Below are 25735 nucleotides of genomic sequence, written 5' to 3' on the forward strand. Positions count from 1 at the left end.
GTGGATGCTGAAGCTTAGCCAGATCAAATAATGTGTTCAAGACCTCCTGCCAGGAGGAGCTGGGCCATGATGGAAATCCAGGCTCGGGTGTTCTGAGCCTGTGATCTTCAACACCACCCTTCGCTGCCGCTCCACTTATCAGCCATGCAGCCAGCTATCAAAGTTGATTTGAGGCAATTGAGAAGCTTGAGGGATACAAGACACTGAGAGGTGGCTGTGCTGGTGCCTCTGACCCATAGTGGTCATGCCAGATGCAGACTGAACAAGCGCTGGCTGCCTCTTCACTTGCCTGGCAAGTAGGGCTTGGGAGCCCATCACCCTCTCTGCTGATGGATGCCCTGGCCACTTAGTGCTATGGTGACTAAAATCCAATGTTAGTGATGTCAAGGATAATGACAGCCAATGCTTATGCAGCACAAATGATGCTCTAGGTTCTATGTAAACATCAATTAATTTGGTCCTCATGGCAGCAAATGCCAGTGTTAGTTTGGGTCCCCAGAAACTCACATGGAGACTGGGACTTTAGTCCAAATAGCTGTGGTCTAGGAGTAGGAAGAAAGGAAGCTGCAGCAGGGGCATGGAGAAGTGAGACAAGGATGGGCAGCTAGAGCACTGTGCAGTTGGCGATCCATGAACCAGAGTAGGACCTGTACCCGAGAGTGATCCTACCTGTGCTGTGAGGCTACCCCAGGATATTTACACACCAGCTCATGGCAGGCACTGGCGAAGCCTTCTCTCTGTGACCACTAGATCTCTGGAACTCTTAGCCTGGAGGGCACAGGCAGAATGACCTGGCTGCACAGAAAGTCCGAGGGCACATGTAGAGTGTCCTCACAGCTCTCCAGCCCTGATAAACCTGAGAGGCTAGGTGACTTGCCCAGGGTCACATGGACAAGAAGTCATATTATCGGTTGAAGAATGTCTCCCTGGTCCCCCAGTTCATGGACTGAAGACCTAACCCCAAGTACCTCCGAATTTGACTTTCTTTGGAAATGGGGTTGTTACAAATGTAGTTGGTTTAGAGGAGGCCATTTAGGTGGATCTGAATCCAGTATGAATTATGTCCTTTTGAAAGGGAAACTTGGACATAGATACATGCACATAGGAAGACCACCATGTGACAGCAAGGCAGGGGTCAGGGCAGGCATCTACAGGACACAGCACCCTGAAGATGACTATTAACATATTCTCTCTCCTAGCCTTCAGAAGGAGCCAGCCCTTTGGACACCTGGATTGTGCACTTCTAACCTCCAGAACTGTGAGATTATACACTGCTGCTGTTGAAACCACCAAGGTATGGTACTTTATATAGTGACCCTAACAAACTGGTGCATGTAGCCCTTGTTCCTCATTGGGTAAAATACCCATCTTGTCTATGAGTGCAGTGGACCTAGTGAGGGGCAGGTGAGGAGGATGGGTAGGAGGACGTCTCTCTCAGTCTTGTTTGCTTCTTGTGGTCTCCTGCTTCTCACCACCCAGCATTTAAACATTTATTCTATGCACCAGAAAGTGGGTAGAGCTTTTTACACCTGTTGCTATTGTTCACCCCATGCAGCCTGAGCTAAAAGTGCTCTTGGTACCTGTCATACAGGTGATGTGGCTGTGGACCCAGAGAGGCTGAGTAACTTGCCCAAGGACACAGAGTAGATAAATGGTGAGCTCCGAATTCAGGCCAAGTGACTGTGTTTCCCAGTGTCCTCCATCATAGGACCAGCTGAAGATGCTGCAGGAAGAGGGAGACCTGACCACAAGACCAGGAGGAATTTTCAAGGAGAAATGTTGTGCAGAATATTGCGTGTCATCAGAGCACAAAGCCCCAGAGCCCTAAATGTATCATTTAAATATGATCTTCCATTTGGGTTCCTAAGGGTACTCTCCTTTCTTGTCTTTGTGAGTATATGCAGACTGAGGCAGACATTCCACTCCCACCCTGAGGGGACAGGCTCTGCAGAGCTGCTCTTGCTCCCTCCCTGCCCACCCCATGCCCCCAGCAACACTGCAAAGAATTTGGTTCTACCACTGTCAATTTTCCCGGCCAGAAAAATGTTCCGCCATGCGTCTTTTGTTCTTTTTCTGAGGCAGCTGCAGTTATAATTTACTGGCATGTAGAGAAAAGTGGATTTTTTTCATTGCAATTCCATTTTCCCCCTCCTTTGGGATTCTTGGAAAAACCTGATTAAAATGTCAGCCAGAAGAATGGGTGGTGATTCTTTAAAAGGACTGATTAAACTAGGATGACCCAAAGCACTAACAAGAGAAGAAAACTCTGTGGGAATCTGAGTATGTAACTTCCTCGTTATTGAAATATGGCAACTCCCCACAAACAAACAAACAAAAAACAAGTAAAAAATAAGAGGTTTTGATACAGAGGATGGGTGACATTAAAATTATTACGATTAACCCTGGTTATAATAGATGCCACTTGGGTAATTTCTGACTCAGGCTCTGTACTGAACTCTTGTTTTGTTATCTGTAATATTTGAACTCTTCAGAGTAGGTAGGACTGCTCTGTTAGCCACATGAGATGTGTTAGTCTCTTTTCTGGTGCCAATGACACAATACCACAGACTGGTTGAGTCATAAAGAAAAGAGAAGGCTCATTTGGCTCACGGTTCTGAAGGTGTAGTCAAGGTGCTGTGGTATCTGGTGACAGTGGTCTGGTGGCAGGGTCCCAAGATGGTGCTGGACATCCCTTGGTAAGAAACAGGGAGAGTGTGTGTGTGTGTGTGTGTGTGTGTGTGTGTGTGTATGTGCATTCTGGTCTCTCTCCTCATAAGGCCATTAGGAGTCAGTCCTGGGGTCTCTAATATGATGGCCTTATCTAATTTTAATCACCTCACAAAGGCTCCACCTCTAACACCATAGTTGGGTTAAATTTCCACCCGATAATTACCTCACCATGAGGACTAAGTTTCAATGCAAGGCAGATCTAAACAGCAGAATGAGGTCAAGTAAGGCTCCTTTTGTTGTGTAGGCACAGGCTGTTCTCTGGGGTCTGGAGGTCACTCTACAGGTAGATGTAGGACCTGTAAAAAGGACAGTGTCAGCACCACCCCAGGATGGTGCTGGACAGGCCTAGAGGGTTCATTCCTTCTCCCTGGGATTTCAGCACTGATCTCTGTTTTCTTGGCCCTGGGCCTTTTGGTTCTAATCTCATACCTGCTTCTCGAATCTCTTGCTAATTGTTGCCTGCTTAACATTTTCCCTTTGAAGAAAAGCTGTGTAGAAGTGTATGTGTAGAATCATTTGGCTCTCTGTAGAAAGGGGGAATTTGTTGATATAGCTGCAGCATTTTAATGTTGCATTTTCTGAGAATTGCTTTCTAGGTGTCAAACAATACAGCGGGGTGAGGGTGGGGACATAAGCCTTTGACCAGGCTTATAGAGGGACTGACTCTATTAGCTTTATTTCTTTCTCCTTCCCTCCCTTTATCCTTTCCTTCCTTCTATCATTCAAGACTCACTATGGGTTAAACCACAAGACTCTCATCTTCTTTGAAGCCAAATATACTCACTGTTTTTATGAGGTGGAGCACCATGTTTTGTTACTCTTTATCTTACTCTGCAATAATAATCTTTTTTTTCCCATTAACTTCATTGGTACATTTTAGGTATACAGTAGAGTTACATTCATCATTGGGATCTTATACCTTTACATGATGTATCTTGGTTCTTATTTTTCCCCATTACCCTGCCCCCCCTTTGCCCCCTCCACCCTTCCCTATTTACAAAGACTTTGTTTCCGTTTTTTCCTTTTCTCATATTTTTCTTTTCCCTTCTTTCTTTCCCCTATCCTTCCTACTTCCCCTACTCCTTTAGACATTTTCTTCCTATTTCACAATATCAATTATACATTTTGATCCTTATTTACACTTTTAGTTTTTCACACCAGAGAAACTATTCAGTATTTACACATGTGTGTCCTGTTTATTTTACTTAAGAGTATGGCCTCAATGTGCAACCACTTAGCTATAAATGTCTCTAGTTTCTCATTCTTTATGGCTAAGTAGTACTCCATTTTATAAAAAAAACCATCTTTTTTATCCAGTCTCCAGTTGATGGTCAATTGTGCTGTTTCCAAGTTTTAGCTATTACAAACTGTGCCACTATAAACATGGGTGAGCATATATCACTGTGGTGTGATTCTTTTAATTCTTTTGGGAAGATACCCAGCAGAGGGATAGCTGGGTCAAATGGGACTTCCAGTCCTAGTTGTTTGAGGTATCTCCATATTGATTTCCACAGTGATTGCACCAGTTTTTGCAATAATAATCTTATCTGCCTATAGACTGTAGGCTCCCTGTGGGTACCTATAGTCTCCCTTTCCTGTGCCTGCCTTCCCTGAACCTCAGCACAGATTCACCTCAGCACAGATTATAGGGCCAGGCATGCAGAGGTGCTTACAGTGTGTTATTGAAAGTCTTTATTTATTTTGCTCAATTCTATAATAAAGCATATATTTTGTAGAATGAAGAACTGTTCCATTGTGGTTAGAGCTTAGGGATGTTGATTAGGGAGCAAAAAAAAAAAGAATATCTCAGGAAGAACATCAGTGGCATTGTGGGGGCCATTATTCATCCCAATGTTGGGGGATTTCCTTAAAAAATTCTCTGAGATAACCCCGCATGGGAGGGAATGGGATGGAGAGATGGAAAGAACAGGCACCTGGAATTCTTAGTTGTGGGGCAGCTGTGGGCTCCTTTCCAGAAACTAACTGCATATTGGCAACAGAAGGCAATGTGCAATACCTGAAAAACCCAAAACTTAAAACGTTTTCTTTGTTTAGAAAAGACAGATTTCTGTAAAAGCCGAGGAAGAAAATTGTCTCTCATTGCCTTGAATAAAAGTGCTATATTTGGAATTTCCATGGCCTCCCATCTCATCCTCTGTCCTGAAATTTTAGCTCCAGGGAGCAGAGGACTGGCCATTTGTCTTAATTTCTCCTTGCTGGAACAAAATACTGGACACCCACACGTTAAAGGAGAAGTTTATTTTAGCTCACAGTTTGTAGAGGTTTCAGTCCATAGTCAGCTGGCTCCAAGGCAGGGTGGCATGGCAGAGGAGAAACAGTCCATGGCACGGCAGACAGGAGGCAGTAAGGTGTCCTTCTTCTTTTCTTTTTATTCCATCCAGGCTACATGCCTGTTGGTTGGTGCTACTCACTTCCAGGGCCCATCATTCAGAGCCAGAACTATGCTATCCAGTTAGTAGACACCAATAGTACCACACACCCATAATCCAGTCACTCTCAAAAGTCCTACACATGAGTGCACGAAACTGTGGGGAACATCTAGATACGAGCCATAACACCACTCTTGCTGTGTAGCATCCAGTGACCTATAGGACCCCAGGATATGCATACAACCAGAAATGTTACTTTCCAGCTCAGTCTGGGGTGGGACAGAGTAGGAAATATCTGGAATTTCCTATAAATATTAGATTTAATAGAGGGTAGAGACTGAGGCTCTGTCTCCTGGGCCTGCCATTTGCTCAATATGTAAACAGTAACAACAACAGCAACAAATGGAGAAACAAAACCTTAATCAAAATATTTTGTTCCCTGGAGGGCAGTGGTAGCACTAATTTGTGTAGAACCTAGAACATGCATTCTTTTCTTTTTGGTATTTGAACAAATAGTCTTTCAGTCTCCTTATCATATATAAACCAAGATACTCCATAGAAGAAATCTCAACTATCAGTCATTCTCCTCCTCTTTATAATCCTCCCGTGTTTTGTTTTAAAATCTACCCCAAAGGGAAGTGTGAAACTAATTTTAAGCAGACTTTTTAATGCAAAAATATACACAAGGGAACAAAGGGCAAGAATTTAAATTACGTGAGATGATGAAAATTTTTTTCCAGATAATAGTTATTTGATAACACTCCTTGTCCTGAAATTTCTCATTTGCAATTAGATGTATGCTGCTTTTTTTGTATTCAAGAGAAAGTGTTTCCAAATAGGCTCATGGGGTTTAAAAGATTCACATTAGAAATGAAAATCAAACAGAAAACACTCCCTTGAAACACCAACTACCAGTGTTGAATTCACTAGACACAGGAGATTGGGCGTATGATCTTGGTTTCTTAAGCATACGCTGACCTCTGTGGGTGCAGTTTAAAGAGTCTTACCATTTTGTCCTAACATCTTTGTGCTGATTCACAGAATTATGACATTTCAGGGTTGATTGGAGCTTGGGTTAATAGCAAGTCCATTTATATATCTGGTAATTGAAACTCCTCTTCAGTATCTCTATCAAAACGTTGCCTGGCCTGTGTTTGAATCCCTCCAGGGCTGAGGAGTGCACCGCCTCATGCGGTCGCTCATTTCATCTACAAACAACTCTGTACGAAGTTTTGGAAGTTGAACAGAAATGAATTCGAGTACTTTTCTTGGGCACATACTACATTCCAAATATTTAAATTTTCGGAGAAATGATTATGAACAAATAGACTGAAGTCTCCATGCCAGAGTGGTTGGAGTGAGGAATGCAAAGGGGAGAGTGGTGAGATATGAGGTTAGAACGGGCATGAGAGTGGTGCCACCTGAGGACACTGGATTTTCACTCTTTTTTTGTTAGAAATGATTAGACTTACAGATTTATTTCATCATATTTTAAAAGGCAGGGTAGGATGGCATTGCCTTTGCAGTTCCACTGTAAACATGCTCAATTTCACAGCTCTTAGTTTGCACTGGAAGCTTCTGAAGTGAGCAGTAGTGGCCCACAAAGCTTTTCCTTCCCCTCCTTCACCTTTGTGGGAGCAGTTTAGGACAACTGACATCAAACCAAGCATGTGGTTATGCTCCAGACTCCCTCCATGAGCCGGGGTGACCTGGCACATTCTTCATCTAAAGTCATGGACCAGGCAAGCAAGTGATGGAACAGAGAACAGAGGGAGTCTCCACCGTGGACCACCCAGTCCCAGCGTGCAAGAACTTGGTTTAACCATGTAGCCTCTTCTTTTGTTGATAACGGGGAGACACGCTAGCAATGGCTCTTAAGTCTTTGCTCCATTAATCGCCAGTGTGATGCACTCAGTTTCTTGGGCTAATGTGTGGTGGAAAGGCCATCTCAGGGTGGGGAAAAAAGGTGGCTTTATTACAATGCTGGCTCTGTGAGAGGGAAATTAAAGCAGCACACCCTGGGCAGCACCCCTCTCCTCCTGAGCTCCAGCTCACTTCACTCCCTCCAGCTTCACAACCCAGGCGAACTCCACTGGGAGTACAGGGGGAGGCAACTGAGGGAGAGAGATGCAGAGACCTTTGTCTGGATCTTTGGACCACTTCAGATCTTCCTTGAGTCCCAGCATGGTTACCCTTGTAGTTGAGGTAGCTAAGGGGGACTTAAGATATAAAACTTCACGTTCTGGCCACTGCAGAAAAATGGCATAAACAGCTGAGTCTTTTGAAGTATACCACACAGAGGTCTTGTTCTTCTCCAGTTGCAGCCTCCAGGGCTTGCTGCCATGGTTGGCCTCCCCACTGACTTGCAGCCACTTGCCAACAGTTAGGAGCCTTCCTTGGAAGATGGGAACAATCAGGCCATTGTTAGTTGGTCTGATGTTGAGAAGATAGTTACCTCCCAGACTTACAGTCTGAACCAGACTCACTCAAGATTTCAGACTCACTCAAGATGTTGGCTAGCTTCATGTTGCACCAGAAGCCCCAAGACCACTTGCTCAGGCTGGTACATATCTCCCACTTGTGGTCGGGCAAGCTCTCAGGCACTATTTGTCTTGGCAGTTGTAGTACCCTCCATGGTGACAGGAACAGTTCTTTCCCCATCTGTCATTTACTACCACCTAGTCCTTGACGGAGCTATCACTGTACAGCCAAGCAAGAAAATGGGTGGAGTTCCAGTAAGTAGCAGGACATTCCCACTTCCCGTCAGACCAGATGAGGTCAGGGTTGTAGCTGTTAACAAGGTCATAGAGCCCTGGCATTGTTTTGGTACTGACAAAATGCTGAGTTTTGAAGCTATTTTTCTTATCAAGTAGGTATAGTGGATGGAACCACTCTAAGAGTGAGTGGTAGAGACCATAGTGTATGTTCCTCTTCCGAAGAGCTGCTCCCAACTCACCCACCAAATCGCCATGGGGGCCTACGTCTTTGGAGTTCCAGTTCCAAGACGCTGGACTGGGCCAGTTTGTGGCCTTCATTATGTTTTGTGGTAAAGACCACATACTGGGCCCCTCTGGCCTGGGAGAGCTTGGTCCACTCGTCTGGGTTGAAGAAGCACACTGTGAACTGCGGCTCGAAGTCGCCATAGGTGAAGCTGGGCGGGTAGTTGTCATGTATGAAGAGCCGGTACCCGAGCTGCCCCAGGCCGGCACTGAGAACACGTCCCAGTGGACAAACACCCCGAACTTGGCCTCGTTGAACCAGGTCGGCGGCAGCGGCCAGGGGTCCAGGCTGGCCAGTCCGGGGTGTAGCAGTGAGGAGGCCCGGGCTGCACGGCTCAGAGGACAAACTCAAGCAGCATGGCGGCCACCGGCCTAGGTTTTTATTCTTAATGAGATGGGAGTCACAGGAGGGAGTTGAGCTGGGGACTAATATCACTGGACTTGTGTTTTAAAGGTTGTGCTTTGCAAACAGACTGCCCAGGAAGATGAGTAGACTTCAAAGGAGACCCCTGAGCTGCAAAAAGATCACCTCACACATGCTTCCCGGATTCTTCTCCTCCCCACCCTGAACCTGTTCCTAGAGCTCACAGCTCTGAGCCTGCTCCTGACCTGGTCCCTGCCTCCTGCTTCTTGCTGTCCTGGGCTTCTGAGAGCAGCACCCAGGCCTGGAAATTCCTTGCTGTTTTTCAGGCCAGGAAAAAGGTTCAGTAGCTGAGAAGTGATGTAGGGACTCAGGGAGGAAGGAGATAGAAGTCACAAGACAAAGTGAGCCCAGGACAACACAGGTGCACAAAGCGGGCCTTGCTTTGGTGTTCAAGGGCAGTGGAGCAATGGCTAAGGACTTGGGCTCCTGGATTGGGTACATTTCAGTTCTTGTTCTGCTTCCTATCACCTGTGTGACTTCGGGTGAATTACTCAGTCTCTCTGAGCTGCATTTTTCCCAGCCATAAAATGGTGATAATCAAATATCAATTTTATGAGGCTGTGGTTAGATGCAATACTATGTGCAAAGGCTGTGTGTAAGTCTGGGAGCCTTATACAGGGCAGGCCCTTGGTAAATATTAGCTGTCATTTTGAAATATAAATTCATATAAGCCTAGATTGTCACAAAAATGAAATATGAGGTGTTCATTTGCATTGCAAAAGATATTAAAGGATTCTGTTTAGTATCAATTTCTATAGTGCATTTATGATATGTCCTAAATAACCCAAATCAGGTTTAATTCTGTTTTCCAGCGGCATGGCTTGCATGAAGCTTGGTTTACCTGTGTGGTGGCTGTGAGAAAGTGTCCCACATGATAGTAAGCAAAGCATTGCACATATCCTGTCTACATGCAAATGGTGTGTTACCCACACCCACTCCCTCTGGCTCTCCTTCCTTTTCTCCCTCCCCCATCTCTGTCTCTCCTTTCTCTCTCAGACTCTAGACCATTGCAATCCAGCACTAGGTTACAATTTTTGAAAAATCTTGAGGATAATTCTGTCCTGTAAGAAGTGATGCACTCCTATTTTTTGAGTGAAAACCTGTAAAAATATCAAAATTCTTCTGTCTTGTATATAAAGGACTTGAAAAGACCAGAAGCATTCAGTGTCACTAAAATCACAGGTTTGGAAGGGACCAGCAGCCATCTTGTCTGATACGTCCTTCTCTTTCACAGCTGGGGACACTTGGGCTTACTGGGGAATGACCTGATCAAGGTCCCTCAGCATGTAAGTGGCCCCACAGCGAGGACTCAGATTTCCTGTCCAGAATTCTTTCTTCAGCTCAGGTTTCTGGCAAGGATTAGAGTTTAATCATCCACGTTTTTGGATTATTTATTTTTTCTTAAACACACAGGGAATGGGATTCTATCTTCTCATGGTCATCTACCCCAGTAAGGGGTTTTTCCTTAAACAAAATCCAGTTCCCTCTGGGAACAATTTCAGTACTCAGGCCTGACACAGAACTATCATGGTTCTATAGTATTACGGACGTGGCCAAGAGGAAAACAAGAAGAGAACACAGTGCAAAACACATCTTGTTTATTCCTCTCCTTGCCCCAATTTGAACTCCTGTAAGTCTCCTTCTTTCTTCTCTCCCTCTCCCCCTCCATTCAGTGTCTCTCTCAGTAGGATGAGAGCACCAGGAGGGCCAGGAGCTTTATCTGTTTCATAACCTGGTGTAGGACAAGTGCCTAGCATAAAATAAGAGCTGAGTGGGTGCTTGCCGAAGGACGAACCCTTTGACTAAGAGAGGGCCAGCTGTGTGCCAGTCTGTCTTGTTGGGCTCCTGGGATTAGATTTAACTTAAGGTTTAAATTTATCCTGTTTCTCCCTGGTAGAGCCAAAGAAATCTTTCAATTAAAGAGCAATTAGCTTCTCTCCCTAACCCTGACATAATACCCCTCCACCATGCCTGCCACAGGCCACACATGAGTGTGAATGCACACTCACACACTTGGGGGCCAGTTTGAAGTGATTTTAATACATGTTTCTCACAGCTTTGCCTGGTATCTAAAGTCTCCACTATTGCAATGACTCTCTGGGTTAAGGAGCATCTATCATACACCCACATTAGATGATAAATCTTTCACCTAGAGACTCCAAACATTCACTAGTAGCAACACCAATACCTTCTCATCTTATTACTTTTTCCAGGTCAGTGATAGAAAAGAACAGAACATACGGGAAATGGGAATAAAACAGCTACATTGGGGAAGGAGAGAAGAGCGAAGGCTGAGAATGTCCTAGAACTCTGCAACTTAAAGTGTGATTCAGGGATGGCTTCTGACCCTGCACAAGGTAAGTAGCTTCAGGGTTATTTCGTGGATAAGATAAAAAAATATTTTTTTGAAGTAAGACTTTCTCGTTGAAAGAAGCAACATTCTGATTTACATTTTAGTGCAAGCTCCTTCCCTCATGACTCTCTGCGGCCAGCAGCTCATGGACTGGGTGTGTTGCATGGCACTGATCTAGAATGTGGGCCAGGCTGTGGCAGGTGGTCACCAGAGGGCACTGTGAGGAGAGCACCAGGCTACAGGGCAGTGTAGAGAGTCTGTTCCCTGACCACAGACAGCAACCACCAAGGAGATCAAATCTGCTGAATGGACAACTGTACCTAAAGGCAAGGTTTGACTTGAGTTTTTTCTAACTAAATTTTTTTTTTATTTGCTGCAGGATCTTGGCAGATGCACACTGCACATTTCACTGAGCATCACTGAAGTGCCATGGAAAGAACAGAGTCAAATCTAAAAGCATTCAAGTCCACAGTTCTCCATTTATTACTGGGTGATCTCAGGCAGATAACTTCTGTTCCTTCATGTATAGAAATTTGAATGGCAGAAGATACTATGTAAATTTTATTATATCAGTTAAGCATAGAACACACATAAAAGCAGAGTTCCAGGCACAGAACTGCTTTTTTGAATAAGCAGAATCAGTGGTATTTTCCACACATTATCTCATATATTCCTCCCAGTAGCTCTGGGAAGTGGGGGGATCATAAGCCTATTGTGTAGAGGACGAAACAGAGGCTTCCAAGACAGAGCCGAAGAAAAGGTTAAATGCTTTGCTTGAAGTTAGAGCTGAAACCGAGATGATTCATAGACCAAAAGAACTGCATGAAAGTAGCACCCACGATGTTCTCAATCGCTTTTCCGGTTATATTTGTTGCTAACAAGTTGGCTGTGTGGGCAGCAAGTTGATAAAGGGACTGAGTCATTTAGCCTTGGTGCTATTGTTTCCATTTTACAGACTACAAAACTGACTTGGGTAGGAAAATTCCATCAAAAATTTTAATATAGGAAAAAAAAAGAATAATAAAAAAGGCAAGACCCCTTTGCAAAGCTCTGCAAGGGTCAACAGGATTAATCAGACCTTGAAACGTGCTTATTTTAACTGAAATAAGGAGCTACATGGGAGAAACTTCATGGACTACTTGTGTATTAGAAACATGATGTATTTGCCCCTTTTCTCTTCCTGTGCAGTGAATATGTGATTACATGAAGCAAGTTGGTAGGAGAAACGGGAACAACCATGAAGTTGTATTCTGAAAATGGGTTGATTATCTGTAAATGTTATTTTACATTGTCAGATTCATCAAAATCATCAACTCAAGGTTCCTTGAAAAGAATGAATAGATAATAGGCTGCTAAAATTGATGGATTAAAAGCCCGGAGAAAATGTGTGCTCCTGGGGATGTTTGGCATTGCTTTCTACATTCTGTATAATTTAAACAAATGACTTCTAACTCACTTTGTAGGTCAAACTTAATTTTTAACTTCCTTTGAAGTGAAAATTAACCTTGAGGTAAATTCATAGAATTTCTCAAGTAGAAATTAGAACCCTAGCACACATTAAAAAGTGTACCCAGAAAAAATGATTGCACACACAGTATAGTTTGAAAGTTTTGATGCTACTTGGTTCAGAGAGTTTGACAAACTTCTCCACTGCAGGACTCTTCAGAGTCTCTAAGGTGTGGCTGTGGACTGTGACCTTTCCAGAGTGCTCAGACATCAAAAGTTATCTGAACGTGCAGCTCCCTCTGTGATATATGCCCCCCACTCCTGAACACTTTCAGACATCTCTCGAGAGTAGTGTTCTCTGGAATACACTTCAGGAAATATTGATCTATTCCAACCCTCTTTATTTCATAGTCTAGGAAATCGAGTTTCACAGACTTTATGTACTCTCCATTTAATATCTTATTCTTACGTCTGCCTATGAGGTGGGACTGTAAAGTAATACCATTATAAGTTCATGAACACAGAGATATTGCTTGGTAATGAGTGTTACTGGCACAATGGAGCCCTGAAGTGCATTCACCTGGAGTGTCTTGATGAGGCCTTCACTCAAAACATTTCTCAGCGTCTGGTGGATGTTGCCTCCCTTACGTTGCCAGGCCTGCAACACAACACGGTCACCCAAGGGCTGCAGAGCGACAACTGGTGTGCTTTTGTGGCACAAGGAGCACTAGATTAGGTAACAGTAACACTTTGTTTCTGTTGGTCTGTACTGAGATGACCTTTTTTTTTGTTTTTTAGCAGTGCTGAGGATTGAACCCAGCGCTGCCCAAGTGCTGTATCACTGAACACTGAACTGTTCCAACTCTGTATTACTATTTTATTTTGAGCAGGGTCTCAGTAAGTTGTCCAGGATGGCCTCAAACTTATTATGATTCTCCTGCCTTAGCTTACTGAGTATCTAGGATTACAGGCATGTGCCACTGTGTTCAGCTGTATTTTTTAAACTCTTAGAATGTCTTCACCTTGGTCATTAGAATAGCTCCCTCTTGGAGTCATTGGATTAAATGAGTTAGTGTGTGTGGACATCCTTTATAGGAGACCAACTAGTTGGGTGGTCTCTGAAACTTGACTGCTTGGCTTTCCACTACACTGTTTGTCAGCTTTTCTACCTTGAGAAAATTTTTGTAGTTACTTTACTTCTAGAATGGGAATATGTTGTGCTTTAGATCTTAAGTGTCCCCAAAAGTTTATGTGTTAAAGGGGTGTCCCTCAGCTTGTGCTATGAGGAGGTGTGGCCTAGTGGGAGGGGTCACCAGAGGCAGAACCATGAAGGGAATTGTGGGAGGGCAGTCTCTTCCTTTCTCTCACTCCTTGTCCAGGAGGTAAGTAGTTTGCTGTCATCACACACTGCCGCCATGATGTACTGTGTCACCTAAAGCAACAGGGCTGGGTAGAAGCAAAATCTTTATATGTGGATGGAATGATCATCTACAGAGGAAATACTAAGAAATCTCTAGGAGCCCCTAGAACTCATATTTGAATTTAGCAGGATTAGAAAACACAAGGTATATATAAAAATTCAGGTCTGTGTATAGTTGCTATAAATGAAGAACTGGATATTGAAATTTAAAAGTTATGTAGGAGTACAAAGGACCTAGAAAAGTTAAAAGAAAAAAAAACAGTGTTGGAAGAGGTTTAGTACCTAATTTTAAGTATTCTTCTAAAGCTACAGTAATCAAGGCAGTGTTGGTGTAAGGAAAGACATATAGATCATTTGAATAAAACAGAGAATCTAGAAATAGAACCACACATATATGGTCCACTGAGTTTTGAAAGATTATTTAACATTAGCATTTTATACCTTGCCAATCCTATTTTAATTGTGTCATTTTATTGCCAGACTATTTTGGTTGGGCCTAGGTTTCAAAGTTTAATGGACAGATAGAGTAAGGATATCTACCCTTGTTCCCCACCTTAAGGAGAAAGCATTGTATCTTTTCCATTCATATAAGGCGTTCTCACTGGAAGTATGGAGTACACGTCTTTGATCTGTTGAGAAGGTTCTGTTCTACTTCTAGTCTCCTGATAGCTTTTACCATGAACAGCTGTAGAATTTAGTCCAATACTTTTTCTCCAACTAGTGACAGGATCATATGGCTTTTTTCCTTTCCTCTGTTAAAATGATGACTTTTGGGGGTGGATCTTCCAATGCTGAACCAACACTGCCATCCCTATAACAAAACCACTTTCTACATACTGCCGGATCTGACTTCTAATAGTTTGTTTTATTAAACAATTTTCTATAAAAAAAAAATAAAGCAACAGGGCTGACCAAACAGGGGCTGAAACTTCTAAAGCTGTAAGCCAAAATGAACCTGCTCTTTTTATAATCTGATTATCTCAGGTATTTGTTACAGTGATGGAAAGCTGACAAACACAGAATGTAAGAGTTACCACTTTCTAGGGTTGTGCAGGTTAATAAAATATTATTTGTAAAGTACTTGGAAGTATCTGACACATGGTGAATGTCTTGGAAATGCTACTCATCTAATGCTTTAAGTTACATAGTGGTTCTCTTGGGAGAGAATTCTTGATTTGTAAGGGGTGAATAGATGGGAAAGCAAAGTAAAGAAAAGATAATTAAAAGGACAGTATTTAAGAAAGATCTCTTGGCTAAAAATATTACATAGAATATTGCAAGTTATATTGACTAGACCTGGATTAGAATGAGTAAAGCTTGCTATTAGCTATCTACAGCCATGTAATAATATGACCACAAACTTTGCAGCTGAAAACAACACACACTTATTATCTCTCAGTTTCTGTAGTTAGGAGGCTACACCTTTGTCCTCAATGAGGTCGCAAAGTCCCAGCTGGTGTTGAGGTCTCTTCTGAATGTGTGGCTGGGGAAGGATTTGCTTCAGAGCTCATGTAGTGGTTAGCAGCATTAAGATTTTTGTGGGGTGCTGATCCAGGGCTTCTGTTTCTTGAGGGGCCCGGTCCACTGCAGGCTGCCCTCACTTCCCAGTGTGGCTGCTCACTTCCTCAACCCAGCAAGGACAGAGTCTACCAGAGAGTTGGGTCCCAGTCCTTTCGACCTAACTGTGTACATGTTGACACCACGTCCCATTGTCTTTGCCACGTTCTGTTGTTAGGAGCAGAGCCCAGTCCCCACCCACTCTCAAGGGCAGGGTACAACATCAGTGGGTAGAGTTTCTAAAAATCAAGTCCCCTTAAAAGGATCAAGGTTTGTTACAGCATGTGCTCCTGAAATCAACTGTAAAAGATGATATTTTTAGGACAAAAACAGCTTTGTTAGAATATGTGCAATCTCAGAAGATTACCGCTTTGAGGGGACAATACTTGTTCCAATCAGAGTTTACATTTTATGCCATTTGAGACCAGTGATATTTTTTCATCATCAAGTTTGATCTAGTCCAAAACTGGAAGGATTTTTCTATGACTTCTTGTTATTTAATGAGATCTAAAAAGATAAATCTGCCTTTATGTAAAATTTCTTGAGTTTGTGTGTTCAGAGTTCTGAATTCACCAAATAATAACACAGGTGTTCACTCCTCTTTGGTTGGGTAGGCCTGAGGGAGTGTGTTAAGTAGCTCCAGCCAGCATTTCTGTTATTTTTCCAGCTTTGGTGCTGAGTGTTGTGTAGAGCTGTGTTATGCTCACCCATGTGATAGTGACACAATGACACACACAGGCATCACAAAGACACCAAACCTTGATAAACACCTCTCCGAAGTCCTAGGGCATAAGGTCGGCTTAACTTTGGAGTTTAAGGATACCATAAAATCAACAAATGATAGGGTATAAAAATCTCTTCATTTAGCCTGGTGCAGACAGAGTTTCACTTCTGCTTGAATTAGGGAATATGAGAGTACAGCCAGCCACATGAAAAATGGAAGTGAGCTAGAAGCATCTTGCTTAGTTCCTACTCCACAGAAATCGCAGTGAGCCAATAATAAATGCATTCAGATGCTCAGAGAGCTCTCTGGAAGAAAATCTTCTGTGAAAATTTTTCAGAACTCTGATCCACTCCCAGGACTTGCAGTCATATTATTGATTAATTATTTTCACTGCATTTAAAACGTTATTCATCTATGACTTTGGTTTGTGGTTGAGTTCTACTGAGAATAAAATCAGCAAAGTGTTTCTCCTTGAACTTCATTTTTCTTTGGATGTTTTCAATAGTACCAACAAAACCTGGAGAGTTTTTGTCACAAACAAATGTAGGCTTATTTGTATTGAAATCTGATAGGCTAGTCGTTGAAACTTTCAGAGTGGAACATACTGGCTGCTGAGATAAACTTATGAGTAAATCCAAGATTTCTTATAGGTATCATTTTGGCAGATAATATTAAAAAAAACCCACACACTCTTGGAACAAGTCAGCTCAGGACTCCAAAAGAGAAAAACTACTACCACCTGTAACAACAGAATTGAACAATAGATCTCATCCTCACATTAGATTTTACTCCTGTGTTTGCTCTTAACTTGATATATAACCTTGGAAAGTCCATCTAACCTCAGACTCAAATATCATATAAAGGGCTTTTGAGATATAGAATCACATAACTCCTAGGGAGACAGAGAGGTGGCAACCTTTTACAAACAGAGTGTCAAGTTTCTAACCTCTGATCTTTTGGTATTTTCAAGGGATAGCTGAGGTCACTTTGTGTTGACTCCTGTGCACAGGGGCAGGAGAAAAAGACAGGGATGATAGAAAGATGAATAGTGAGTCCCAAACTGTCAGAGGGAAAGTGTTGTTGATAAATTTAGCTCACTTTTATTGAGCATTTTTAAATGCAGGGTGCATTGCCAGGTATCAGAGGAGGGGTAAGGAACATTAAGACATAGTTTCTGCCTTAAGAAGGCCCATAAGATGGGGGAAAATAAAAGTTGATAAAGAAATAAAACAACCTCAGGCAAGGCAGGGTATGATTATTGCCACAAGAAAGATTCGGACCAGGCGTTATTAAAGTCTACACAGAATGATGGTATCTAGTTTGGAGAGGATGGGTTAGGAAAAGCTTTCATTGAAAGATGACATTTGAAATGGACCTTAAGGGATGGAGAGGAGTTTTCTGATGAAAATGGAGGGAAGGAATGGAGAGAGATGGCTAAGCGATGGCTTGGAGATGGGAAATGTGTGCTTTGGGAATAAAATTGAATAGATCCATTTCGTTGGACAGTGGGTGAGTGTGATGAAAAAGCAGGTAATGGGCTCATGACTTTGTCGAGTGCAAGGTTATGATAGCCCAGATGGGTTATATAATTGGGCGTTCTTGCTTATGCTGCATACCGGACCTCGGCTACAAGCTCGCTTTCATCTCTGTGCCAATGGGATGAATTTTAAGGATACACGAGTCATTACACAGTATCTTGTCTTCTGCACTGACCCAGTGTAGCTGCACAACCTTTCTCTCTGTAATGCAGTGCTTTCTCACTGTATTAGAGAAATGTCTAACATTTTCATTATCAAACAACATCAAGCACCATCCAACATTCCTACTGTGAGCAGCATTGAAAAGTGTGGAGAAAATCACGTTCTTTAGCATATCCACTTGAAAGTGGCCTGGTTCTCAAAGGGACCATTTCTAAACCAAGCTAAAAAATGTAGTACTTCTTTTATTTTTATCATCCTGGTGGCCATCACCTTCACAACCCTTTTGGACTTTATAATCTTTTAAATATTTGTCTTGAACCTTTTTTAGAGAGTTTTTGCTTTGTTTTATTTTGTGTTACTGAATTCCCTGCCAGCTGCGTGTATAATCAGAGGTCACATAATGGCACATAAGGAGTAAATGATTCTTATGCAATTTTCCTCATCCTTGCCAACTGCAGGCATAACTCTCATGAATTATTTAAATTCCTACTATCCTGGAGTGAGCCTTATATTGCTTCAAGTATTCATAAAGAAGGCTCTCAAAGCTTCCTTTAAGGAATCATATTTGGATTAGTCACTTTCCTGTTGCTGGGACCAAATACCCGACACTTGTAACTTAAAGGAGAAAAGGTTAATTGTGGCTCATGGCTTCAGTGGATTCAGTCCGTGGTTGGCTGGCTCCAGGACAGAAGTGGGATGGAAGAACAGCATGGCAGAGGAAAGCTGTCCACCACATGGTAGCCAGGAAGCAGAAGGAGAAGGGAGGAGCTGGGGACTGGAATACAGCCTTCAAGGTCAGGCCTCCAGTGACCCACTTTCAACCAGCCCCACCTCCTAACAGCACATTCAGCTACTGAACCCATCAGTGAATGAATCCACTGGTGAGTATCATGTATTCCCATAGTACAATCACCTTCCAAATACATGAGACTTTTGGGGGACATTTGAGTATCTACTACAGTAGATAACAATACTCTTAGGGGGAGTAAGTAAGTGAAGGGGAAGTGAAGTGAAGTAAGTAAGTGAAGAGGAAGTAAGTAAACAGTTGTGGGCCTAAAAGAAGTGTTGGGCTAAAGTCCAGAACTGAGGATCCTGGGAAACTGGTGCTCTTGAGGTCAGCTCTATCATCTGTGCTCAATGGTGTCTAACTCAAGGTAGTTTTCAAAGAGGCCATTTAATGAGAAGGTAAAGCAAAAGTATAACATCAACAATAACAACAGCCATCTTAACAACAAGAAGCATTTGGCAGGTGTTTATGTGCTAGGAACTACATTAATCTTGAAAACATCCCATGATATGTTATTATTTTCATTTTTCAGATGAAAAATGGTGAAGGAGCACTTGGGCCTTTGGCCTAAGGGGTGTTCCCAGCCCTCATCAGTGTGAGAACCACAGCCAAACAGCCATGCTTGCTGGTTTGGTTTTGTGGAAAATATCTAAGCTTGGTAGGTGCTAATACTTTCATAGATTTTGATAGGTCTTTTTTGATTTTCCTGTATAAAAGCATATGGGAGCTGGGTGTGGTGCACATCTGTAATTCCAGTGCTTTGGAGGCTGAGGCAGGAGGATTGCTGTGAGTGCAAGGTCAGCCTGGGTTATACTGAGAGACCCTCTCTCAAACAAAACAAAACAAATCCAAACAACAAAACACATATTGAGTGGGCCTGCTATTTTGTCAAGCAAGCGGCCCTACAGGGCCAGGGAGACTCACTGCAAGAGCGCAGAGTGTGGTGGGGGTGGGTGCTCTCTGCTGGTCACCTGCTGTGGGCATGAGCTCAGTGGGCTCAGGGAGATGTTGACCCCTTGAGAGGAGGATCTGGTGCACACTGCTCTTTTTCTGCTCTCTCTCTCTCTCTTACTAGCAATCGAACCCAGGGCCTTCACACTGAGCTATACCCCAGTCCTTTAAAAAATTTTTATTTTGAGATGAGGCCTTGCTAAGTTGCTAAGTTGCCCAGGCTGCACTCAAATTTGTGATCCTCTTGGCTCAGTATTCCGGAGTGCTGGGATTACAGATGTGCACCACCGCACTTGGCTTCTTTGCTTTTGTGTCCTCCCTGTAGATGCTGTTCTGTATTTAGATTGCATGGTGCTGGTGGGATGTGTGTTGGTGTCCCTTTGGATACCAATTTCACTTAAAAAACTATTTATTTCACTAAAATGGGTTACAAACTATGTTTTAAAAAAAGCCCCCAATCTGCCTGGTTGTCCTCTTTCTGGAAGAAAGCACTGTTTGGAGCTCAATTCCCTGGGTGAGAAAAATTGTGCCCTTCCTTATACATTTGCTAATTATCAAAAGCAAGCTTGGTCGGCTGAGCTGTAGTAAGAAGCCTGTCTTCCACTCTTGGTCAAGCCAGCTCACAGAAGCATGTGGGTCTCCTGGGACAGATACAGGCAGCAGAACCAGCTGGGCAGGTGCTTCTTCCTATACTTGCTTTCCCGGGATAGAATTCCAGATTTTAACCAGCGATCAGGAGAATGGATGCTTGCTGGGAGAGCGAAGAAGCCTGCTTTGCTAAGCATTTGCAGAGCTCAGTTGCTGGGTCATGGAAGACCAGACCTGGGCTGCCGCAGAGGGGAAAGGGGCTGTGGGGTGGGATTTCATTAATTATCTCACTGTCTTCCTGCCTGGGTAGCTCACACTCACACACAAGCACTGAGAAGCACTAGGATTCTTGGGAGAGTGATGTTATGAAAAAGCTCATGGGGCGTCCTGGCTTGTCCCTCCCCACTCCCAGCCATGAGAATCCCTGTTGCAGAGCAAGCAAACTCTATATGAGATGGGGAGGACCTTTCTCCACTGTGCAGCTGGTTTGTCATGAACAAAGAATACAGACTATGGTGTGGAAGAGGGAACCTATGGGGACGAGGTAGATGGTCAAAGTGCAGAAGCAACACGAGGGATCGGAAAAATTTTCCCCATATCTGGCTACCCTATGCTAAGCTGCCTGGAGAGCATTCATCTCAACCTCAGTCAGCATGGCTGACCTTGGGCCCAGATGAGTCTTTGTTGTTGGGGCTGCCCTGTGTGTTGTGGGGTGTTTAGCAGAATCCCTGGCCTCTACATATTGAATGGCAAAATTGTTCCCCTCACCTCGGTTGCAACCATCAAAAATGTTTCCAAAGGCTGTTTGAGAATCTATGCTTTAGATCATTAATACTTTCATGTATTCACATCATTTTTTTGGGCGAAAGGGTCATTTTTGTTTTTAACATATGCTAATGTTAAAATATTTAATAATATTCTTACTTATGTTACTATCATCTTTCCATGTAGTTTGACTTTATTTAATGACAGTCGTCATTAAAGTGCTGTAAACTACTACTAAAGAGTGTCATTGAACAGACATTCTATTTCTTCCCTTCTCTTTATTTGACTCCAGAGAGGACTCTGTTAGAAGGATTTACTAGGTGATGAACCTGGCCAACTCCTGGATGCGGATTAAAGAGGATGCTTCAATCATAGGTCCCATGATGAGCTTCCCAACTTATGATAAATAAGAATCAATAGCAAAATACTGTTTCAAAAATGTTCGGGTGTTTCCCAGGTCAGCGTTAATAACAGAGTCCATGGCGAGCCCTTTTCTGGAAGGAAGATCAGACAAATGCACAGGGGCAGCATTTCCAACACAAACTCTCAGCCTTGTGTCAGCCTGCCCCATTCCTTGTCTTGTTCTTGGTGGGGTTCTCTTCCCTCCTTCCAAACAACGTGGGCTGGGAAATGCAAAGTGCTTTACCCTAAACAAAACAAAACGGAAGAAAAGGAAGCCACTGGGAAAATAATAATAATCAAACGACATGTTCCCAAGCTCTTGGATGCTGGCTTTTCCAGTGAGCTGGGTCACTGTTCCCTCCAAGAAGGCCCATTGAAAGCCGGCCAGCAGGAGGGCACTTGCTGGCCTTAGGGGAAGCACAGGCCCACTCAGAGAGAACAGAATGCCTTTGTATCCAGGGAACAAACAGTAGTTAGGCTCTCAGCACTTAATAGCCGCAGCAAGGTGAAGGTTACTGGTGAAAGCTGAGCAAAATACTGTAGGACTTGCCTGCGAAACCCCAATTATCAAGGCTGTATGGCTAACAGACAATGGAACTAATTGTTTTCTGAGGAGCACTATTTTTCCTGCTTTCCTTCTTCATCTTCTGTACTCATTTCTTGCACTTCTTTCCTCTTTTTGTAAGACCGAGGGCCTTACCAAACGCTCTGAGGAGCTGACTAGTGAAGCACACCCAGGAATCCCAGCGGTGTCTTCAGAATGTAAGACCAAGGGCCTTACCAAACGCTCCAAGGAGCTGACTACAGTGAAGAACACCCGGGAAGGAACACACCGGACAAGTTGGGAAACAGACCTTTATTAGTCTGGCCAGACGGCACTCCCAAAGCAAAATAGCTTAGAGAGGCCCTGGCTCAGAATCTGAGGCTGTTTTTATAGGGGGTTGAGGGGGAAGTTAACATATTAAAGAAAAGGGGACAAAGGTTAGTGGTCGACTGTCACATATTCATGGTCAGCAGACATCTGCAGCTTGTTCTAACAATTGTGGTGCCTGGAATATCAGCTCTGGATAAACAAAGAGTTGAGTAGTTTACTCTGGGACTCTAGGTCTGTTACAGATCCCTATCTAGCGTCCCTAGACTATCTGGGACTCTAGGTCTGTTACAGATCCCTATCTAGCGTCCCTAGACTATCTGGGACTCTAGGTCTGTTACAGATCCCTATCTAGCGTCCCTAGACTAACAAGCATCTCTATCCATTAACTCACATTTTAATCACAATGGGGCTGGAGAAAAAGGAACAAAGGTTATGTAGTCCCACATTATGAATATGTGTATGTGTGTGCACACCCTCCCAACACAACAGCGTGTGCACACACAGAGTCCATGTTTCCTGTCCTGAAACCCGGGAAGATGGCAGAGGGGCCACTTCTCCACTGATCCTGTGTGTCTGAGAGGAACACCGTCATATCAAATATCTGTGTCAGTACCGGCTCATCCTTGATAGCTCAGCTACTGAAGAGCAAGACTTTGAAAGTATCTTTCAAAATTTCCTTTTAAATATGATCATTTCCTACCACGAAGACAGTGTTCCATACCTACCTCAGAAAAATTTGAATTTAAACAAAGAAACGTAGAGAGTAAAAAGGGGAAAAGGAATGAGTGGTGGCTTATGAGAGACAGAAAGAGAGAGGTGGGGGAGGGGGACCAGTTTTTTTCCCACAGAAAGTTGGTTCCTAGCATGCTCTGGTCAACTCCACATGGTACCCAGGATATTTTGCAGTTGGCAGATTCGAAGGCCCTCAGAGGCCAGCTGGCACTTATCCTTCCTCCCTTTGTATTCCCCACAGAGCCGAACATAAAGTAAGAGAGCTATACATTTTTGTTGACTGTTAAATACTTTTATTTTAATTATGTTACTTAAAACATGCTAATGAATGAAGAGGATTGGGCAGCAACCAGGGGACCCTAGAACACCTGAAGTGATTATTTTGCCACTCCCCCATTTCACAGAGGAAGGGCAAGCTGGGGGTGTGACAGACCTGCTGAGTCTAACAGCGGCAGAGCCGGGAGGCAACCACTTCCTTCAAATCCCAGTCCTTTCATAATTAATAATCTAAAATCTTTCTGATTAAGGTTTCCCAGAACAGTCTGGGAATGCTTAATTATATAAAATCAGTCTTCTCCTTTGACCTTTCAGGACCATTGGAACATGAAGGCAACATTTATCTGTTTTAGCTTTATTTTCACCCTTTTATTAGAAGATATCGACAATACATAATAAATGCATTCATCATGAGGAGCTAGTACATGTAAATATCACATCTTGATCCTTTTTTAGCTCCTCTTCCCCTTCTCTCTCTCCCATCTCCCCCATCTCCAGATCCCCTTCCCATTTTCAATTTCTCCCTGCCCTTGGTCCCAAGTCTTGGCAATGTATCTTTTGCACTCTTGGGGATAAAAAGTACAAGCAAACAGACAAGCATGAAATGGCAGCCCATCACTGGGTTTCCTGGGTCTGAAGGCCCAGACCTTGGTATTTTCAAACAGGCTTCACAAGTGACTCTGAGAACCATGGCTCCAAATGGTGTATTTTGCTCCACGGCATTATTTCTAGAGTCCGTGTTCCCTGAGCTGAATTTGAGGTTCTTACTGATGAAATGTAAATTAAAACTTGGGAATTTCTGCATCTTGCTTCCTGTCTTTATTACCTATGGCATAACACACACCGAGGTCCTCCTGCTTGGGACCAAGTCTTATGCCATCTTTCTAGTTTTGAAAGTTTGGCAGTGTAGCCACACCAAAACAGAAGATATCTAGGTTGTCTTATTTAAAGACAACTGTGTGACCAAAGGAAAGAATGATACCCTGGCATAGTACCGAGCCTGCCACTTATTCATGAATCCGAGTTCTCTTCACCTGGAGCCCAGGGTTGGGTTAAATTTCTCTGTCTTCCTTGGAGGCAGCTGTGGGCACACGACCAGGTTCTTTGGTTCATTCTGTGAGATCAATATACCGTCAGCCTTCTCACCAGCCTTCGTGTTGTTTGCCACTCTAAGTTCTCTATTTTGTACTTCCTCACCCAGATTGACTCCCCTTGGGTCTGCTGGAGTCGGTGCTCTCAGAACCCACTTCATGCCTGCTCTGCATCAAGAAACTGTCTTCCAGCTGGGGATTTAGCTCAGTGGTTTCACCGCCTCCTGCGCAAGCACAAGGACCCAAGTTCGATCCCTGGTACCAAAAAAAAAGTGTCTTCCCTGCCTCCTCTCACTTATCACAATATTCCACCCATGTCCAACATTCACCTCACAGGCTGGCGTTTAGAGAAAACCGTTGATTCACAAAAGTAAGGCCATGCTAGCACACATGCTTTCTGCCTTAAATTAATTATTTCATTGTCGCTTTCTGTGGTATTGTTTTTATATGCCTATTTCTAGTCTGCCTTGGGCTGTGTGCCACATTTCTGGCCTTGGGAGAAGTATGCTTGAAAGAGCATGGAAATATCTTTTATAATATTCTCTTTTCTATGACAGCATGATGCCAGCTGCGATCTTTGTTTTTGTGTATTCTGAAATTGTCCTTAGAATAGGGGCATTTGTGTATTTCTAACTTGGGTGTCCTCCTCCATTTGTCAGATGCCTATTACAGCATGCATGTGTTGGTGGAACTGAAACCCGAACATGTAAGCAAATCAGTAAGTGCTCCTTAATAGGCTAACACTTTTGAAATTTGCAGCCTAGGCATTGTTCTAGAAGCTTACTTCTCTGTACAATAAAAGAGTGACTGTGTAAGGCAGTGCTTTTATTAACACCCCATATATGGTTTTGAATGTCAGATGATTGTAAAGGTTCCCTTTAAAGCATGTTTTACCTGAATGTAGCTTACTTTTGTCAGAGTGTGGATTTTCCTAACTTGATGCTAACAAAAGAAATCTCAGAGGGGTTGAAGGGAGGACAGGGGAAGGAGGAAAAATAAGAACCAAGAGAGATTATGTAAAGGTGTAAATTTCCAATGATGAATGTCATCATATTGTATACCTAAAATGTACCAATAAAATAATATTTAAAAAAAAGAAATCTCAGTTCCTCAACATGGCTCACCTCAATTGCAGCTGCACTTTGATTTCCAGGCCACTCCCACTCCATTCCCTGCATACTTCTCTATTCACCATTGCTGGAGTGTACTGTGTATCAGTTAGGGAAATGCAACCTCCTGTAACAAGTAGACCAAAAATACATAGTCATTCTACACTATAGCTATTTCTTATCATTCAGCTGTGCAGGGTCAGTGCTTCTGATAAGCAAGACAGTTCTGTTCCCCAAGTCAGTCAGAAAATCAAATTGATGCAGGCTCTGCCACTGCAGTCTCCAGAGTGGTCCTGATTATCCTTTTCTAGCCAGTGAGAGGGCAAAGGGCTCAGAAGGTTCAGTGGGAGGTTTCTGGGCTAGGCTGTCAGTCCTCCAGGGACTGGGTTAATTCTCAAGGCAGTGGGCGAGCTCCTC

The 25735-nt window shown here is 43.3% G+C and overlaps 1 protein-coding gene and 1 pseudogene across 3 annotated transcripts in view; one reads left to right on the top strand and one right to left on the bottom strand.

The window, feature by feature from the left end:
• Nucleotides 1-2614: 2614 nt before the first annotated feature.
• LOC110350225 (uncharacterized) overlaps nucleotides 2615-25735 on the top strand; it is a 362121-nt gene continuing 339000 nt past the window's right edge. Inside the window, exons 1-3 of one of the 3 annotated variants that reach the window (XR_015441386.1) lie at nucleotides 2615-2696; nucleotides 10757-10900; nucleotides 24320-24780. The gene's annotated coding sequence lies outside the window, so the exon portion shown is untranslated. Of the gene's footprint in view, nucleotides 2697-10756; nucleotides 10901-11275; nucleotides 12268-24319; nucleotides 24781-25735 lie in introns of those variants that run through there. The other 2 variants (XR_015441383.1, XR_015441384.1) reach the window with 2 other exon arrangements.
• LOC101722779 (tissue alpha-L-fucosidase pseudogene) lies at nucleotides 7172-11819 on the bottom strand (annotated as a pseudogene).

This window comes from Heterocephalus glaber, unplaced genomic scaffold (assembly GCF_053883595.1).
Source record: "Heterocephalus glaber isolate CG9 unplaced genomic scaffold, H.glaber_assembly_v1.0 deba00001509, whole genome shotgun sequence".
NCBI classification, from domain to species: Eukaryota; Metazoa; Chordata; class Mammalia; order Rodentia; family Bathyergidae; genus Heterocephalus; species Heterocephalus glaber.